At 45.8% G+C, this 15,230-nt stretch overlaps 1 non-coding gene across 1 annotated transcript; it reads right to left on the reverse strand.

The window, feature by feature from the left end:
• Window positions 1-11,367: 11,367 nt before the first annotated feature.
• LOC115099668 lies at window positions 11,368-11,558 on the reverse strand. Its single transcript, XR_003858846.1, has one exon. It is a non-coding gene; the product is annotated as a U2 spliceosomal RNA (small nuclear RNA).
• Between the last annotated feature and the right edge of the window lie 3,672 nt (window positions 11,559-15,230).

Consider the following 15,230-nt stretch of genomic DNA (forward strand, 5'->3'; position numbering starts at 1 on the left):
CAAGGTTCTAGATCCAACCCAGAGAATTACAGTTTAGGGTAAACATGGAACCAGATTTTGCCAAGCTCTAATCAAGACCTGGCCTTGGGTCTGTAGTTGGAGCGAGGTCTAAAGCAAGTTATAGCCTAAGGAGAGTAACTTGAAAAAGATCTGGAACTCTGTAGAGGACTGATGTTGGATTCACTCGTGCAGAAGCAGCCACTGAAGCTGTATTAACATCTGGCGCTGGATTCAACAGTGCAAGTGTAGGAGATGAAGCTATGGAGGCAGCCAAAGCTAGACTCATAGACACAGGAACCAGAGCTGAAACTGTAGAGACAGCCAGAGATGGATTCATGGATGCAGGAACTGGAGCCGAAGCTGTAGAGACATTTGGAGCTGGATTCGTTGTCATATGAAGTGGAGCTAAAGCTATAGAGACAGCTGGAGCTGAATTCATGGACACAGGAACTGGAGCTGAAACTGCACAGGCATCAAGTGTTGACTTCAGCATTGCAGAGGTAGGCTTTGGAGCTGTAGAGACAGCTAGTGCTGACTTTCCTGTTTCAAGGACGGGAGCTGCAGTCAAAAAAGGCAGGTGAAATGGGCTTCACCAGTGCAAAGACAGGAACTGGAGCTTTGGAGGCATCTGGCTCTAACTTCACCAGTTCAAGGATAGGAACTAAGGTTGAAGAGTCAGCTGCTGTGGATTTCTCCAGTTCAAGAGCAGCACTAGAGCTGTAGAAACAGCTGGCACTGACTTCAGCGGTGCACAGACAGAAAGATGCAGCTGACATGAAGTACACAATGCAAAAGCAGTCACTGGAGCTATAGAGGTAGCTGGAGTTGATTTCACCAGTGCAGGGCCAGGAACTGGAGTTAAAGGAGCTGACCAGGAGTTCAATGGTGCAAGAGCAAGCACTGTAGCGGGCGCTGACTTTACTGGAAAAAGTTGGAGCTGCTGGGACAGCCTGATGTAGAATCTTTGAATTTGCTAGTATGACCTGAATGAAGCACAGTTATCACAGGAGCAGTGGGGCAATCTGGAGCAGAGTCATCAAAGGAGCTGACTTCACCTGGAGTGGTTTCACTTTTTCAATTGTGGAAAACAGCAGGCATTGGATTAGCTGCAAGATGGCCAAGCAGGAACACTAAACCTAGACCAGCGAGACAGGAATAATGGAACTAGATAGGGAGCCACAGTGGTCTTGTCGGCCAGCGCTGGATTAGCTGGAGCAAGAATGGCTTGGAGTAGTCTTGGGGGCTGTGGGCGCAGCCTGAAGCAGAATCACCGATTTAGATTGTGTTGATGCAGCCTGGAATGCAGTCCCTGCAGATGCTGGAGCAGCCACAGAAACCAGTTGCTGTTGGCCGAGAGCCCATTTTGTGAAGCTGCCAGCATGGAGTTATGCATGACCATGACTATGTATTCCTCCTTTCTCCATAGGTGACAATCATAATCTAGACATCTATCCAAGCAACCACTTTGTTGCTGGATTTCAAACAGATCTCTCTCTCAGACGAGCCACGGGCACTGGAAAGAAACTCAGAATAATTTTATCTGAAATGGTTAATCTTTTTCAAAAACAGTATTTATGGTTCTCAAAAAAAAAAAAAAAATGAAATAGCTGGGTGGAACCACCTTTCACTGAAAGGTAAGGGACCGGACCAGAAATTCTTAGAACACTTTTTGTGAAGTCTCTTGAATGTTCAGAACTGTTCCGTTCGAACCTTTCCTCTGGTTTGAGCTAGTCCAAGCTGTCAGGGATATCAAGTGGATGTGACATCACCATATCCAAGCATCTGGATATGGTGATGTCACAGTGGAGGGCGTGTCCAAAGATGTAACTTGGAGACCAGAAAAATCAACAGATCACAGCCAACTGTCCTCAGATTTGAGTTGGACAAGCTGATGACCAGTGGCACCAACTGGATCAATTTATTTAGAACAGGTTGATCCAGCCCTTCTTTTTTTTTTTTTAACCTCACTGATTTCCTAAGGAAAGCAGGACCAGAAATCCAACACTGGACCAACGTGTCCTGATAAAATGGAGCCAGCAGATTACCCTATGGGTGATGCTGTATCTGTGCTCTGGGTGTTGATGCAGAGTAGATGTTTCTATGCAATGCTGCCAGAGCGGGGAACTGAAACCACCTGAGTCTTGGAGGACACGGGCAAGCAATGACTACAGCAGGGGAGCAGCTGAGAACACTGCAGCAGAAGGTAAGAGTTTTCCACTTCTCACATATGGAAAAGCCCCTGGGCATGTGGAGAGCAATTTTCAAAGCCAGTTGCCGGGCAAGTAAACCGGTGTGTGTGAAAGTTGCTCCCCACCTTCCTCTCCCAGGTCAAAAGCACATACAGGTTTTCATAGCACACATACTTTTAGCTGGAGTAAGAAGAAGAGTTTCCTGGCTGGAGTGCTGGATAGGACTTTAGGTCAGGAGAGGAAAACAGTGTCCCTAGTGTGGATTTCACACACTATTTTCTACCTCCCAGTATTCCTGGGGGCATTCTGTGCACAAAATTTTAGAATTCTGTGCGTAGCGTACAATTTTAAAATTCTGCAAAATTCTACACGAGTATTTATTAAAATAACAAAAACTAAATATCACCGTCCTTTAAACTTCAACATTTTAGGGATTTGATGCAGAATTCCCTCTAAAGGAGAGTATTAGTGCAACTTAATTAGGACTTCTGGTTTTGGGGGAAATTACTTTAGCAGTCCACGGAGTCCAATGGTGGCACAGGCTTCTTCCTTCCCACTCATTCCCTCACCTGCCAACTGGTTCCTTCCCAGCACAGCTGTCCTGTCCCCCCGTCCCCCCCCATACCTCTTCTCCCATCCCCAAATTTCAACCCTAGTCTTACCCTCAAACTGCTTGCACTAGTCCTTCCTCTGCCCCTCTCTCTCCTGCTCACTGACTATGTTACAGGCGCTGTGCAGGAAGAGCAGCAGCTGGCTCTCTTTCTAATCCCGTGGCTCATAGGTTGGGGCAGGAAGGAATATCTGTAGTATAACAACCGAGAGAGCTGGCACAAAGAAGAGGCGCAGGTATTGCTTTCTGAATTCTGGAACCAGCTGCACCAAGCCTTTTTGCCAGTGAATGGACTTGAAAGCAAGAAGTTTGGTGGAACCCGATTATCCAAAGAGTGAGTATGTGTGCACTTTGTCCCTTAAAAACCCCTTTTCCATGTGTGAGTTGTTGATATTTGTGCTCAGGATTTGTCCATGACTTCTGGACCTGGTGTGAACTGAAAGAATGTCTTTTGGAAACGGAAATTGTGTACAGTCCAACCAAATCTTGTTCAAGTGGCGCATTTTGAAAGTAAAAAGTGACAAGGCATAAAGGAAGTTAAAGTGAAAGTAGGGGCTAAGATTCTCCTGACCAGTGCAATATGATTTGAGAAATTATAATCATTGATCAGGTCTGGGACTTAAACATTTGGCTATAACTGTACCAAGGCTTTCCCACAGTAAACTGATTTGAAGGAAAGTTGATTGGTTGAATGCCATGATCCGAGTGTGTTTCTTTACAACTTAACTCTTCCTTGTGTGAGTTCAGATTTGTGCTCAGGACTTGTCCAAGACCTCTGGGCCTGGTGTGATTTGAAAGTATATCTTTGGCAACTGAAATTGTAAATAGCCACACTGAAAATTTTCTTTTTTAAATGAAGCACATACTGGAATTTAATCTAGCTTTAAAAAAATCAAACACGTGCTGAAATTTAACCTGGCTTATACTATTAAATCAGAAAAACACAGCAACACAGCCCTGTAAGCCTTTTGTTTGATCTCCAGCTTTACCCTTTTGTACCTCCACCACTCCCCTAGAAGATTCTTCCTTGTATCCTGCACTCTTCTGTGACATTACCCCTTTCTCTATCCCTCCCCCCAAACAGAAACATAGAAGATGACGGCAGAAAAGGACCAAACAGTCCATCCGGTCTGCCCAGCAAGCTTTTGGTAGTATCTGCCGCGCTGTACAGGTCACCCCATACTTATCAGTTTCCCAGACCGTAAAAGTCAGGGCCCTTGTCTATTGCTGTCTGAGTCCAATTCCCCATTACCTCTTAAATCTCATATCATGAGAATCAGTCTTCCCATTGAGAAATCAAACCTTGGTCTCCCAAACGATAGTATAGTGGTGGGTTTCCCACTCTAACGAGGCTGCAGCGAGCTTCCAGTTCATCTCTTGGACCAGAACCTGCTCTAAGGAGCCAGTGTTAAACCTTATCTTGAACTGACTTTATTGCTGCAAGAATACAAACTGTGACCATACCAATATAAATGGATATTTTACAGGTATAGTTACAGATGAGCCAGTTTAAACAAATTATAAAAACACAACTTTTCAAATAAGCAATTGAGTGCTGTCACGTTTGGCTCCAAGTGTCTGGCGTGTCCTGGGCACAACGCTCTCTCCTTGACCTGACCTTCTTGGTTCCCCTCCGTTTCTTTTCTCACTCTTCCACTCCCCAGCCGGCTCCTCTTTATCCTGCTGCCCTCCTCTGCAGGCTTGGCTCACCCACCCCTTCCCTGATTCCCACCCCTCATCAGCACGTTAGGCTTCCCCCTTCATTGGCAGGCTTGGCTCACTTTTCAGTCTGTGATTCCCCCTCCTCCACGGGCTTGGATCTCTTCCCTGCTCATCTCTCCATAGCCCAGGGTCATCTCTTTTTTCAGGAGCTGCTCCTGCCTCCCCAGCCCCTGCGGCACTTTTTGCAGCTTGGTGAAACTGTTTTATCTAGTTAAAGAAAATAAATGATAATCGGGAAATCCCTGTCTTTAATTTCCGGCTAACAGCAATTACTTTACACACGAAACAAAATCCCACTCCCTTCTAATTAGAAAGGGCAAAAAACAATTACTACGTTCCTGTTCAGTTGCTTCTACTATTAACTACTCTGTCTCTCCTTTTCTTTACCTTCAGGGCACAGGAATCTTTCTAGGACCTGGAATCAAACTTCTTTTTTTTCTTTCTTTCAACATGCACTGCTGTGTGCTGCCAACCACAAAACTCTGCAGAAAAGCAAAAGACACTTGGAACCCATATGGGATTAGACCTTCTATAATGCGTCTTGGGCCTGGGCATGAGCCTCAGAGAGCCACAAGAAAACAGAATTACAATGCAAACAACTTTCTATATCAAAACAATACTAGCTGCCAGCAATCAAACAGCAAACTCTACCTAAAGCTAAAATGCAAATATTACACCATTCCTAAAACAGGAACACCCCCTATTAGGAAAACAGAGCAAGCCAAGTTGCCATAGATCCCTACATAGAAACTACATACTATTGGAATACCTCACTTCAGTCACACATGCAAAAACACAGATAGACCCTCTAATACAGAATAAAGAGACCATAACATATATGTAGAAATGTATAGACAAAAACAGAACTGGAAACCACAAGTCAAATTCTGTACTGTTAAGATCGTGGACCCTTTCTCCGTGACATTATGAAGTTTACCTCAAAGGTGGAGCCTCTGAGAATTTGTCAGCAGAAGCGAAGAAAACTAAACAGAATATTAGTTCATACCAGTCCACATTCCTTTGGAGTTCAGTCTTTGGATGTTAGGAATGTCAGCGAGAGGTATTTGAATCGTGGAGAATACTGGATCTGGAACAGGCTGGATCAGGATCTGACTGAAGCTGAATCTAGCTGAAGCAGGATCAGGATGAAGCAGGATCAAGCTGAAGCAGGATCAGGACGAAGCAGGAACAGGTTAAAACTAAAGAAGAAGAATGAAGCTGGAGCAGCCTGGCATACCTCACTCACCCTCGACTGTTGACAGGACAAAGGAACACCAGATGGTTGCACTTTTAAATAAGCTTCAAAGCTTCCATTACACGTTCTATGCCTCGAGCCTGTTGCTGCCTCTTTAAGATGTCAGTGATGTAATTGGTCTGTGTGTGCGTCCCGGAGGGGGGCGTTCACCAACGTTCCTGAAACAGTGATTTGAGCCGTGCGATCGGCCCACAGCCCTCAGCGAGTGATGTGGCCGATCCCCGAGGCCAAAAATAGATCCTCCAGACCCGCCGAAGCAGGTAGGAAGGACCGATCGCTGCGAATCATGGCCGGGTTTTCTAACAGTACCTCTCCTCTTACTCCCCTTCAAAAAAGGCTTAGGCTTGTGTGGATGTTCTTGATGGAATTGCCAAAGAAGTGATTTATCCAGAATGTGAGAAGCTGGTTCCCAGGTATTTTCTTCTGGTCCATAGCCTTCCCAAGCTGTAAGATACTCCCAGCGTCGGAGACAACGGTGCACGTTTAGAATTTCTTTGACTTGATAGATTTGATCTTCGGACACCACTTTGGGAGTTTTTGGCGTCTTACGATGCAGCCAGGAAAGTATTAGTGGTTTTAGTAAGGCTACATGAAATTAATTATGTATACGAAGTGTAGAAGGTAAGTTACCGGACCTAAATGATCGGTAATTTTGAAAGGTCCAACGTACTTAGGTGCCAACCGCAATGAAGGTACTCTAAGGTGAATATGGCGTGTACTTAACCATACTCTGTTTCCAGTGCAGAAAGGAGAAGCTGGACGTCGATGTTTGTCAGTGGTTCTTTTAGCAGCATCAGTAGCCTTTGCAATATTTGCTTGAATGTCCTTCCATAATACATGGAGTTGCTGAGATGTTAGCTGGGCAGCTAGAGAAGAGACAATGAGTTGCTTTGGCATCGGTGGAACAGGTTGTCGACCAAAAACTACTTGAAAAGGGGACTTTTTAGTAGCTGAATTAGCGTGCATATTGTGAGAGAATTCCACCCACGGTAATAATGATACCTAGTTGTCTTGCTTAGAGTTGACATAAGAGCGAAGGAACATCTTTAGAGTCTGATTAACTCGCTCAGTTTGACCATTACCTTGGGGATGATATGTTGTAGTAAAATCTAACTGCACTCCAAATTTTTTACAAAGAGCTTGCCAGTATTTGCTTGTGAATTGGGATCTTCGATCGGAAGTAATATGTAAACGAAATATGTGTTGTGTGAATAATTGTGCAAGCTCTGGAGCTGTGGGTAACTTAGGAAGAGGAACAAAATGAGCCATCTTTGAAAATCTATCTACTAGCACCCAAATCACTTGATTTCCGACAGATGGAGGCAACTCTACAATAAAATCTGTAGATATATGAGTCCAAGGTGCTTTTGGTACTGGCAAAGGCTGCAAGAAACCCCAAGGGCGCCCCGGTAAAGATTTTTGCTGTGCACAAATTGGACAAGAATCCACGTAGGATTGTGTGTCTTTCTCTATGGTTGGCCACCAGTAGTATTGACTTAATAATTCAAGAGTGTGTAGCCTGCCAGGATGTCCAGCTGTTAGAGAATCATGAGCCCAGGCAAGCACTTTTTGTCTAAGATGAAGGGGAACTACAGTCTTCCCTACAGGCACAGTTTGTGTTGCTGCAAGGATTATTCGTGCTGGATCCACAATATATTGTAGAGAAGTTGGAGTATCATCTGTTTCATAAATTCTTGATAGTGCATCAACTCTGATGTTTTTTGTAGCTGGTCGATATCTTAAAGTGAAATTGAAATGATTAAAAAATAACACCCACTGAGCTTGACAAGGATTCAAACGTTGGGCCTTACTGAGATATTCTAGATTTTTATGGTCTGTGAAGATGGTTATTGGATGCAAAGCCCCCTCAAGCCATTGTCGCCATTCTTCCAGTGCCATCTTGACTGCCAACAATTCTTTATCTCCAATACCATAATTTTTTTCAACCGGTAAAAATTTTCTAGAAAAATAGGAGCAAGGTAAAAGTGTTCCAGCATCAGAATGTTGACTGAGAACTGCTCCTACAGTGACATCTGAAGCATCTACCTCAACCACAAAGGGTCGTGTTGGATCTGGATGTCTTAGACAAGGTTCTTGAAGAAATGCTTGCTTTAAATCTTTAAAGACTTCCTTTACCTCAGAGGACCAGTTCCGTGCATCAGTTCCCTTCTTGGTTAAAACTGTGAGTGGAGCCATGCGATGAGAGTAGTTAGGAATAAAGTTTCTATAAAAATTGGAAAACCCAAGAAACTGTTGAAGAGCTTGAAGTCCCTGTGGTTGGGGTCAGTCTCAGATACAGGCTACTTTGTCTGGATCCATGCGAAAACCTTCAGTGGAAACCAGAAATCCCAAAAATGGAAGTGAGGTTTGCTCAAACAAGCACTTTTCTAATTTTGTATAGAGATGGTGCTTCCGCAGACGTTGTAGAACTTGTCTAACTGTAGTACGATGAGTCCTTAGATCCTTGGAATAGATAAGTACATCATTGAGGTACACGATCACAGTGGTATTAAGGATATCTCAAAATATTTCATTCATTAGGTTTTGGAAGACTGCTGGGGCATTACAGTTCAAAAGGCATCACCAGGTATTCATAATGTCCGTCGTGTGTTAAATGCAGTCTTCCACTCATCTCGAGATTTAATTCGCACTAGATTGTATGCTCCTCTGAGATCAAGTTTAGTAAAGATTTTAGCTCCTTGGAGACGATCCAGTAACTCTGGAATGAGAGGAAGTGGATATCTATCTTTCTGTGTAATGGCATTAAGACCTCTGTAATCTATACAAGGTCTTAATGTCCCATCTTTTTTTGCCACAAAGAAAAATCCGGCTCCCCCCAGGTAGCTCATTGTAAAGTCTCCCAGTCAATATGTGCTGAATGTTTTTGAAGCCACGGAAGACCCAAGACAATTGGATGTATCGCCTTTTCTAATAGGAAGAAAGAAATTTCTTCTTCATGCAAAATCCCAGTACGAAACCTCACGGGGTTGGTAACATGAGTCACTTGGCCTGGTAACGATTCTCCTTGGATGGAGGAAATAAGGAGTGGAGGCGTTTTGGAAATGACTGAGAGTCCTAATTGTTTAACAAGGCTTGCTAAGATGAAATTTCCACCAGCCCCGGAATCAATAAAGGCTTGTGTAGTAAACGAATCTTCCTGATGAAAAAGAGTCACTGGAACCGTGCACTGGGGAGCAGGATTAGTGCAGCCTAGGGTCATCTCCCCAGTGACTCCTAGGCTAGAGAGTTTTCCGGTCTCTTGGAACAATGGACCAAAATATGACCTTTGCCTCTGCAGTAAAGGCACAGACCTTGGGAATGACGGCGTTGTCTTTCTTCTGGCGTAAGACTACTACGTCCCAGCTGCCTAGATTGTTCAGTATGGTTAGAGATTAATTCAGTGCAAGAAGGCACGACTATTGGTCTAGAGAAAGCCGGTGCAAGAAGAACTGATTTGCGAATTGGTTTAACCTCCCAGAGGCGCTGCTGGATACGATGATCAATCCGTCCCGCCAAATCAATAAGAGATTCAAGTTCTGAAGGCAGTTCTTGGGCAGCATGTTCATCTTTTATTCTTGATGATAACCCCTCCAAGAAAATGCTGCATAAACTATCATCGCGCCAGCCGAGCTCAGAAGCCAAAGTACGAATTTCCACTGCATAATCCATTAAAGGTCGGGAACCCTGTCGAAGGTGCAAAAGATCCGAGGACACTGTAGACTGTCAACCCGGCTCATCAAAAACTTGTCTGAAATTCTGTATGAAGGAAGACAGATCTAAAAAGGAGAGAATCTCCACATTCCCACAGGGGGGAGGCTCACGCAAGAGCCTTCCCATCTAACAAACTGCCTGTCTGAGCATACCCCGTAATTTGTGCAACGTCTTGATCGGCAACCGTGAAGTCATGGCCTGCGTGTCTAGTTCGATCCCTAGAAATGCCAGCTTCATTGTTGGGCCCTCCATTTTTTCCCCTGCCAGCGGAACCCCGAAATCCGCCGCCATCTCCTGGAATGACGCCAATGTTTTTTGGCATGGGTCCGTATGGGCCGGTCCCACGAATAAAAAATCATCCAGGTAATGTGCCACATTACCATTCCCCGCCCTTTTTTGTAATACCCAGTGCAAAAAACTACTAAACATTTCGAAGTAAGCGCAAGAAACGGAGCACCCCATCGGCATGCATTTATCAAAATAGTATGAGCCCCGAAAGTGGAAGCCTAAGATGGGAAAACTGTCAGGGTGTACAGGGAGCAGTCTAAAAGCCGATTTGATATCTGCCTTTGCCATTAGCGCACCTTCCCCGCAACGCCTCACCAATGCTACGGTCTCGTCAAAGGACGTGTATTGAACAGTACACGCCTCCACTGATAGACCATCGTTTACAGAGAACCCCCGTGGGAAGGAGAGGTTTTGTATTAACCGGAACTCCCCCGGTTCCTTTTTGGCACTACAGCCAAAGGTGATAGCATCATTCCCGCAAAAGGGGGGTCCGCAAAGGGTCCCGCCATCCTGCCCAATTCGATCTCCCTGTCCACTTTCTGTTGCACTATGTCCGCTAATCTTGCTGCTGATGAAGAATTCTTGTAACTTATGCCCTTAACCTTCCCCTGAAAAGGTATCCTGAAACCGTGTTCGAAGCCGTCCCTCAAATGTTCCGCTTCCCCCCGCCTTGGGTAGATAGCTAACCATTCCAACATGACTGCCAAACAAACTGGGGAAGGCGCTTTGTCAAATAATTCATAACTTCCCTTTCCCATTACTCCCAGCCGCAGGGCCCTGACCTTTCCTAGTACATTTCGATGCCGGGTGAGATGCCACACATAATGAACATATGTGTTTAAACTTACAGTCTTGAAAATTGCACCCTGCCTTGTTAAAACGCCAACAAACCCTGTTGTTACCATTCTCTCCCCACGAATTATTACTCGCGCTTGGCGTACATCTATGTGGTCTCACCGATTTGCGCGGCGCCCCTGCCTCTATAGCCTTGCTGGTCATTTGCCGTAGCCACAATCCGACATCTTGTGCTGCCCATGACAGGTTCCCGTTCTCCTCCATCCTGTCCCTGAACTTCTCATCATAATTTAACCAGCACCACCCCTGATATTCCTTATAGGCCTCCAATATGGAATCTGCATAACTTAGCATCGGGGCGTACTGGGATGGGTCCTCCCTCCCTATGACGCTTATCATCCTCAAAAATGCCCTGGTCCAGTTAGTTATATTCCTGGGCACTTTTACCTCCCCCCCTTTCTGGTCCTCTTTTTTCCTTCCTTTCCTCTTCTCGGCCGCCCCTTTTCTACCCTCCAATATTGAGAAAATATCAATATATTCACGCTTCCTTATCTTGTTACGTATCACCTTTGGCACACTCTCCCACAACTCCGCCAAGTTGGGAAGGGCTGCCGATGCCTCACTCTCATCGGATTCCTCACTGGAGTCACCGGTATTTCTCTTTCGTTTAGTCCTCTTGCCTTTTGCATCTCCTGTCGAGGTTGCTCCTTCTCGAAGTCTTCCTGTCCCCTCGGCTCGCATCTCCGCCTCCCGCGGTGTTGGAGCCCTGTTTCCGCTCTCAGCACTGCCTTTTTTTTTTTTTTTGCACTGCACCAGGATGTACTGCAATACCAGGGCGATGCGTGGAGCGGACGGAGCAAGCCCTCGTTCCGGCTCCCTGTTTCAAAAATCCGTTTAATACAGGGTCCCCAGATAGGGGACGTATCAGATATTAAACTGATAAGAACAGATACTACATTTGATCTTAGCCGAAAGGCCGAGAAGCGAGCGCGAGCGCCGGCCAGCAAAAAGAGGCCTGGCCCGGCGCTCGTCCCCTACTTAAGGCCCGAGGTCTCGCGGGATTGGCGCGTCATAGCGCGCCAGCGCGATGACGTCATCGCGCCGCGCCGGCACCCATGGCCCCCACCTCTGCCGCCCACCTGCCTCAACGCCCCGTCTTCGCCTTTGTGCTGCTCCCCCCACCCCTCCCCCAGCCCCACAGCCGAGGTAAGCCGACGCCGGGGGACCAGGGGAGGGGGGGGAAAGGAAGAGGGGGAAGAGGGGGGGGGGCGATCCGCCGGCAAGCGCCCTGTTAAGGGGGCCCTCCCCACAGGCGCTTGTTGGTCCTTTAGATGAAGGTGATCTTTACTTGATCCGTGGGAAATTGAGTAGATTGTAATGAGAAGTGCTTAAAGCAGTGGTTTAAAAACCAATGACATTGCTTAGGATCTCCGGCATACCTTGGAGGAGCTGGCAGATGAATTGGAGCAACTTGAGAGAGTGAAGCCACTGGAGGTGTTGTTGGAGCCGTCGGCATGGGAGTGGAGTCTAATCGGTTAGCCAAGCTTTCTACGGTTGCAGCCAGGACATCCAGACATATTTGTTGCTACGGAAGGCTTGGGCCAAATCAGGAATGGCCTAGAGACCACTCAAATCCGCCGAGTCCATGGTCCTGGCAAACTGTTGAGATCGTGGACCCTTTCTCCGTGACATTATGAAGTTTACCTCAAAGGTGGAGCCCCTGAGATTTGTCAGCGGAAGGCGGTGTAAGCGAAGAAAACTTAACAGAATATTAGTTCATACCAGTCCACGTTCCTCTGGAGTTCAGTCTTTGGATGTTGGGAACGTTAGCGAGAGGTAGTTGAATTGTGGAGAATACTGGATCTGGAACAGGCTGGATCAGGATCTGACTGAAGCTGGATCTAGTTGAAGCAAGATCAAGCTGAAGCAGGATCAGGATGAAGCAGGAACAAGCTGAAGCTGGATCAAACTGAAGCTGGATCAGGACGAAGCAGGAACAGGTTAAAACTAAAGAAGAGTGAAGCTAGAGCAGCCTGGCAGACATCACTCACCCTCGACTGTTGCCAGGACAAAGGATCACCAGATGGTTGCACTTTTAAATAAGCTTCAAAGCTTCCAATACAAGTTTTATGCCTCGAGCCAGTTGCTGCCTCTTTAAGACATCAATCACATCATTGGCCACGCGCATCCCGGAGGGGGGCGTGCACCAACGCGCCTGAACAGCGATTTGAGCCCTGTGATTGGCCCGCAGCCCTCACCAAGTGATGCGGCCAATCCCGGAGGCCAAAAATAGATCCTCCAGACCCGCCGGAGCAGGTAGGAAGGCCCGACCATGGCAAATCGCAGCCGGGTTTTCTAACATGTACGCACTACAACAATGGAAAAACCGAAGCATTAACATTCCTTATAAACAATACATTTAGTAAAACCATACCAATAAAGAGAATAATTCCAAACTAATGAATAGAATAACATTCAATAATTAAAAACTTGTATAAAAATTTTCCAAATAAAACCAATAAAATCAGGCCAGACACATTAAATAATACCCAACTTTTAATAAAAAATAAGAATTTTTAAAATATCCCCCGTTATTCATACCTAGGAACTTTTGATTTCCAGATTCCCTGATATTGTCACAGAGAGAGAAACTGGGGTTGTTGTGCGCACACGTGCTCCCTCTTATACACACATACTCTCTCTCAAACACACCTGCACACTCTCACACACATACACATATCCTCTTTCTCACTCATATTTCACACATGCTCTCACTATCCCCCACACATATACACATATGCTCTCACTCTCTCCCACACACATGCTGACTGCCACATACATATGCTCGCGCTCTCTCCCACCCACATACATACATGCTCTCTCTCACTCCCCCCTTAAAGCAGCAAGCAGCAGCTGTCTCCTTCTTCAGCCCTCATGGCCAGAATCAGCAGCATGGCTGACGGGGCCGCACTGCTTTTCTAATTAATAAAGCCCCGCCGACCATGCTGTTGACTTTGATGGGGCTGCACTGCATTTTTTTCTTACTGAGGCCCCTACCTGCCGCATTGCTCTTGTTAGTACATGGCAGCAGCATATATGGCTGTGGCCTTACTGGCCAAAGGCACGCTACAGCTCTGTACAGGGGAATGTTATGTTTATTTTTACAAAAAAGAGGAATGATATTCACTTACATTCCCTTTTTATTCAAACTCTGCAACCTCAATACTGGAGGTGCCAATAGGAAACAATTTTTAAGAGAGAGATTTTGAGCCTATATCACATCACATGCCACCACCACCACTTCCTCTTCCCTAGCCTTCCAGTAATATACATTATTTACCCTGATGATTGCAGGGCTGGAAGGAAATGGCAGATGCCCATCTATGCCCTCCTCTTGACCCATCCCAGGTAGCACATAAATCTTCACAAAACATCAATTTTTCAACCTTTGTGGCTGTGGTTTGAATCTGTCTCTGCCTGCTCATGGCTTTTTTTTTAGTTTCCTTTCTGTCTCCTCATTCCTTTTGATTTGATTTATATTCTGCTTTTAGGCACTTCAAAGTGGATTACATTCAGACACTGTAGTGATTTCCCTATCCTCAAAGGGCTCACAATCTAAGGCCTAGAGCTACTACATTGCAATAATATATTCAGTTATGCAGCGCATTGTTTTGTTTTGCGGACAAAAATACCAAGGGACAAAAGAATGAGGCGAGAGGCCCTTTAACACGATGGCAACCCCAATCTCAAGGGACCGCCATCGCCTTAAAGGGCTGCTGCCCCCCCCTGAAATATTCTGTGGCAAAATGGAGAAATTGAGCAGGAGTCAGTGCTCTTGTCTCAACCCAGGGCTGCCAACTGAGGTGACTCTGACTCCCCAAAAGTTAACAAAATAGAAAAAAGAGCCAGCACAGCGACAGCCCCCCATCCCAAAGGTTCAGTACCCTCCACCCCCCCCCCCCCCCCAATGTTGTCCCCAAAAAGTAGTAGGTCCAGGGGCACTTCCCTTCCCTCCCAAAGATGATTGCAAATCACATGCAAAGAAAGTTATTGTAATAGGGGAGGATACCAGGGCAGGCACATGCAAAATATCGCGTATTATCGTGCGATATCACCATGCTATGCGCTGTTGAACTTGCGTTAGAACACAATCACAGCTTGATGTGTCTCCCAGTAAGCCACCCTGCCAGGGGAAGCCTCTCCTGCTATGATGTCTAAGTGGCTGATGGAATGTAAGATAGAGACTTACGACGTTCCTAGCACTCAAGACGCACTCAGAAGCCCTCTCTCCGATTAGATGCTGCAAGTAAGGTGACCAGACCCCACCCAATATCATCTCCTGCAGGTAGGGGGGGGGGGGGAAAGATCGGGGTAACAGAAGGAACGGGAAGAGGGGAGTACCAAAGAACTGGATTTCTTCTGCTGAACAACAAACAAGATTTATTAGCATGAAAGATATTCCATTAAGCAAACGGAAAACAACATACAGTATTTCCTGCACAAGTTTAACAGTAATCAGAATTTTCTTTATAGATGTGATTACTTCTGGAACATCAGTTCTTTCACTGACCGTAAATCAAAAATGATTGTTCAAGAACAGATAAGTACTTTGCATGGACTATTCTCTCAGTTATACTCTTAATTGTGTGAAGTTTGGCAC

The sequence above is a fragment of the Rhinatrema bivittatum genome, chromosome 9, assembly GCF_901001135.1.
Source record: "Rhinatrema bivittatum chromosome 9, aRhiBiv1.1, whole genome shotgun sequence".
Lineage (NCBI taxonomy): Eukaryota > Metazoa > Chordata > Amphibia > Gymnophiona > Rhinatrematidae > Rhinatrema > Rhinatrema bivittatum.